This window comes from Microtus pennsylvanicus, chromosome X (genome assembly GCF_037038515.1).
Source record: "Microtus pennsylvanicus isolate mMicPen1 chromosome X, mMicPen1.hap1, whole genome shotgun sequence".
Taxonomy (NCBI): Eukaryota; Metazoa; Chordata; class Mammalia; order Rodentia; family Cricetidae; genus Microtus; species Microtus pennsylvanicus.
In genome coordinates, this window is record NC_134601.1 from 35,916,022 (window position 1) to 35,921,647 (window position 5,626).

At 42.5% G+C, this 5,626-nt stretch overlaps 1 pseudogene; it reads left to right on the plus strand.

Annotated features, from left to right (window-relative positions):
- The first annotated feature begins 258 nt into the window (after positions 1-258).
- On the plus strand, positions 259-1,890 carry LOC142840172 (E3 ubiquitin-protein ligase RLIM pseudogene; annotated as a pseudogene).
- The last annotated feature ends 3,736 nt before the right edge of the window (positions 1,891-5,626 follow it).

Sequence of the window (5,626 nt, forward strand, 5' to 3'; positions counted from 1 at the left end):
TTGCTGGAGCAACGTCTCAGAATGGGCAGGCGCTGGGCTAGAGGCGGGTCTCTTCCCGGCATTCTGAGGCGGGCTAGAGAGCAGGAGGCAGACACTCGGCAGAGCTTAGGCAGCCTCGCAGGCAGCTGAGGTGGCAGAGCCCAGCCAGTCCCCTCCTGCGCGGACCCCCGAAGCCTAGCGAAGAAAACGGAAGGTCCAGTTGATTGGATTTCAGTACTATGTCATAACAGACATAAAATCGTCCACTTGTTCATCAAGATGGAAAACTCAGATTCTAGCGATCAAGGAAATGACCAATCTGCAGGACAGCGCAGAAGGCTAGTGGATCGCTTGGATCGGGAAGAAGCTTTCCATCGATTTGTAAATAATCTGAGTGGAGAAGACTATCGACTTCTGAGAGACAACAATTTGCTAGGCACCCCAGGTCAAAGTACTGGGGAGGAGCTCTTCAGAAGTCTACAGCAAATTAAAGAGGGGCCGCCTCTGCCGCTGCCTCAGAGCTCAGAAGAAAATGGAGACTCTTCTGATGACGAGTCCAATGGTGACTCCGTAATAGATTGGCTTAGCTCTGTCAGACAGACTGGCAATACAACAAGAAGTGGTCAGAGAGGAAATGAGTCCGGGAGGGCAGTGAGCCACACTAATCCAAACAGTGGTGATTTCAGATTCAGTTTAGAGACAAATGTTAACCGTAATAATGGAAGCCAAACCTCAGAGAATGAAAATGAACCATCTGCTACACGTCTTAGTGTAGAAAACATGGATCGCAGCCTCCAAAGGCAAGTGGAAAATTCAGCATCTGAGACATCATCTGCCAGAACACCTAGGTCAGAACACAGTTCTGCTGAAGCATTAACAGATGTGCCATCCACCAGAGGTCGGAGGAGGGCAAGAAGCCCGAAACCAGAACACCAGCGAAGAACCAGAGCCAGAGCTCAAAGAAGTAGGTCTTCTCTGCGCCCAGCAAATGAAATTCCACGAAGATCTCATCATAGCATCTCATCTCAGACTTTTGAGCAGCCTTTGGTAAATGAGATCGAGCGAAGTTCTAGAGCCCCTCACCATGGGACTTTGAGACACCAGATAACTGGACCTGACTTGCTAGGTAGAGGTCGTTTTGTGGCGGCTGGGTCAAGAAATTCTGCCGCTCAAGGGACAAGCTCTTCAGACACAGATACCAATGGTGAAGCGGCAGGATCTGGTCAAAGATCTCCAACCAGAGACCTTCAAGTCAGAAGAGATCTGCTGGCAGAAGACCAGCAGAGAGATGGCATTGCTAGCAGAACTCGGTCAAGGTCTCAGATCCCAAACAACACGGTCACTTATGAAAGTGACCCTAGAGGTTTGATAGGCACCTTTACACTTTCTGAACGTGCAGCTGGGAGAAGCTATGTGAGTACTCCCAGGTTTTCCACTCTTACAATCTCCAATAGTGGATCATGGGAAACTACATCTCTTCCGATTCAAACCAGGTTAAGGCAGAGAACAACAGCTTTTGGTGAGCTTCCATGGAGTGGAAGAGGGAACTCTGGTGGTAACAACTCTGCTTCCATCCCCAGCTACAACCCTGGCTTCAGTTCCATTGATCAATATTCAGAAAGTATCTCACAGATGTTTGAAGGAGGTATTGAAGCAACCCGACTTTACCCCTTTAATGACAACCACCTAACTAGAGGACCCACCAAGGTCCAGATTAAAAACTTGGCAACGAGAAATTTTGGTGAAAACGACACATTGAAGACATGTACTATTTGCATTACTGAATATACGGAAGGCGACAAACTTCGTGTGCTACCTTGCTCCCATGAGTACCACGTCCACTGCATCAACCGCTGGTTATGGGAGAATAACAGCTGTCCCATTTGTCGCAGGGTCGTCTTTTCTTCCTGAAACAGAACTCTTGAAGCTGTGTTGCTGGAATAGTGACCGGCAAATGGAAATCGCTTCCTTTATCTCCATGTTTTTGTGCGGAGCTTTAATATAAAGTCACAACCTGCATGGAGTCATTGCTTTCTGAGGGAATCGTGTCTTTTCTCTAGTTTCTCTTTCAGAATAGAAAGAATATTTCAGACGCGACGTGCATGTGAACACTTTTGAATAGCACTCCTATCTCTTAGGTTCTGTAGGATGAATACAAGTAATTTTAGTGGGAGTTGCTTTTTTATTTGACCAAGTAAATGACCATTATATATTACTAGTGTTGCAGACATTATCGATAAGTTTGTTCGTATAGGTGTCAGGTGTACAAGGAAGGATGAAAATCATTTTCCTCACCAGTGTCCAAACTCCTATTCTTGCATAAGACTTTACAATTCATTTTGTTACTTTGCACTTTTTCTTTATTACAGAAAGATTTTGTCTTTAAGGCCTACTTTGAACTTCATGCAGTAATAATGTTGGGAGATTACATTGTTCAATGCCTAGGGGGAAGTACTAAATCTTGATTTTCCTTGAATATTTCAAATGTTTTCTTTTTAAATCTGCCTACTAGTGTGGTTTGCAGTGTTTTATTTTTATTTTCTGCAGGTTACAATGTTGAGATTTATTAGTGCTGAAAACCAAGTTGAACAAGTTAAAAAAAAATCAAGCTATTTGCAGTAACACTGAAGAGAGCTGTGTTGGAAAATTTGAACATTTTCCCTGTAAAGAACATGTTAGTTGCACCACTGTGTTAATGGAGGTGGCATTGGGGAGAGGGAGGAGGCTCACAAACTAGTGTTGGAAAAGGTGATCCTAGAATCGATAAGGAAATGTGCCAGGAGATATTCAGTCTTTAGGGACGTGATTTTCAGAATCCATCCAAGGTAGGAAAATGCTTAGCTCTGTTACCTTAAGCAATGGGTTTTTTTTTTCTTCTGGGAAAACTTTATTTCTGTGCCCAGTATTCTCTGCTTTTGGCAATGTCTTATATTTACGAAGGGTTTTCATTTACACATTTTGTATTTAACCTCCTGCTTCTATGATTTTAAGTCGGTGCTCCAACTCCTCATGATAAAGAGACTAATGTTGCAAATGACGGTTAAAGGCCATTAGTGTTTGCTAGAATGCAGTGTCCCATTGAAGTTGACCTTGTTTTTTAAACAGATGAAGGAGATGTTCTTAATTTTTTTGTGAAAGGAAATCATTTGTAATCTGCCATAGTTGATTATTTAAGATATGTTTTCCTGACTGGCTTCCCTGTCACACTCTTACCAACAGTGTGCAGGACATGGAAGCCATGCTTGCAGAGCTCTTAGGGTCTTAAAACGACTATGATTGTTGCTCTCCCAAGTATTCTCTCTGGACCTTTCTAACAGGCAGAGAGCGCACATGTGAGGGTGTCTGCTTTTCCCCTTCAGTACAGTTCACTATGTTTATGATCAATAACAGTGTTGTAATTGAGTTACCTAGGAAATGGTTTTCAGAAAACTGTTTTTAAATGTACATAGCTGTATCATGCTTCACTTGGCAAGGTCTGAGGAAAGAGTATTTCCCAGTCACACTTTAAAAAAATAAAAACAGCTGTGACCTCAACGAAAAACAGAAAACTTACCTCGATACTTAGATCCATTGTCAAAGGTAATATCATTGGTTTCAGTGACTGAAGCTAAATAAGCTGTTTCCAGCAATGCCTGTATAGCAGTGTTGAGAAAAAGCAAAATTTATATTAAGAATTCCAGGAGGCCAAGCTGTTTCTGGCTCGTGGATACATCATGGAAAAACATTGTCCCTCTTTTCAGACCAAGCTTTCTAGTTATTCAGGAAGATTAATAAGACATGGAACCTTTGTTGTATGACTTCAATCCCTTTTCCGTTTCCCACTTTAAGACTCTGTACTATGCTTCACTCTATGTTCTCTCTGCATATTCGAAAGAACAAGTAGGCTGAGAGTATTCCTGGGGTAAAACCATTACAGCTGCTGCCTCCTTTCCACCCTGACATTTCTCTTTGGAGGAAGGCTTCCTCATGAATGGTCCCCTGCGAATTCTTGAAGCTAGCTTGCTTCCACACCTTGTGTTAACATAAACTATGCATGTACCAGAAAATTCATTTCTTCAAACTTTATATCTTCATGTCTGTTCCTTATATCACTTTTGTCTGCTTCAGTAACGTGGACATTTATATATTAATCTGTTTAATCCAAAATTCATACCTCTAAAAAAGAGAATGAAGAAGAGTCTCCCATCTCAGTCCTGATCAGGCTGATCTTGCTTACTTTTTGGGATCGGGCATGTTCAAAGTGATATGGCCATGGATTAAGTGAGAAGATTTCTAAATAGCTATACACTTGTCATTCCAAGACAACTATACACTATGATTTTCATTTTCATCTGTTCAAAAGGCCTGTTATGTTTCTTTCTCCTGTGGCTGCAAGCTCATTGATGCTATCTCCGATCCATAATATTGTATTTTTCGAGATGTTCAAACAAGTCCATTTTAGCTGCTGTTGCTATGTATTTTGGTTCACAGCCTCTAATGTTGAATCAGAAGCTGGCCTATATTTGCAGCGGTTTTCCAAACTCAGTCTCTCACAAGCTGGAATTAAAGGTGTGGGCCTTCCCTCAACCTCCCTGTTCTGGTTCCTCAGGCTTAGCTCTGATTTCCAACTTTAATTTCCTGTTTGATTCACCACTGTCCTCTTTATACTCTCTCTGTGCTCTTTGTATTACACACTTGGTGGCCTTTATCATTGTGGCCTTGAAATCAAAGGACAAAAGAGCAAAACCAGTGGGGCACTTTCCACTTCTTATCAAATTTGCAATGGAGTTGACTACAGAGGGACACAGTGGAGAATAATACCTCAAAATGTGGCCTGTCCCTTGTATTTCCCTGTTGCGTATTACTCTGATGGCTGTGATTCTTTGTGTCGGACTTGGTGCCTTTTCTGAATGCTAGGTGGGGTAGGAGTGGAAAACCAAAGCTCCCTATCTCCACCAAGACTCTGGTTTCTATATCTTTTAGGGATAAGAATCTCAAGGAGCAGGCTGGAGGGATGGCTCTTTGGTTAAGAGCACTGGCTGCTTTCCTAAAGGTTTAACTCCCAGCAACCACATGGTGGCTCACAATCATCTGTAATGAGATCTGTGCTCTCTTCTGGCCTGTAGGCATGCATGCAGGCAGAATACTATATACACAGTAAATAAAACTTTAAAAAAATTAAAAAAAAACTCAAGAAGCATTTGCTTCTGCTTTAAGTGACAATCCCATTGTTCACTCCTTTATAGAGTTCTCCACCCCCAGAGAGTAAATGGCCATTCTGCAGCACAGAACTAGTGGCTGAGCATGTGTCGAATCACTGCAGTGCTCCAACAGGGTGGCTGAGCTGCATCTATAACTCCTATTCTAGTCTAGGGTCTCTTTTCCAGTGGTGCACTGAAGTAAACTCACCACAGCTTAAGGAAACCACCTGAAAACATGTCAGAAAATACATTAGCGTAATGTCACATAGGTGGTTTGAAACTGGCCACAGTGGACATGCTTTTACAACAGAGGTACTTCAATTGAGTTCCTAGACAATTGCTAGGGCATCAAGACCTTCCTTTGGCAAAGAGAAGGGAGGTGGAGATAGAGATCTTCTACTCTCCCCATCATTACAATTCTCAATGGACATCCTCTATTCTATTTTAATCCAACTATGGTGTGTGGA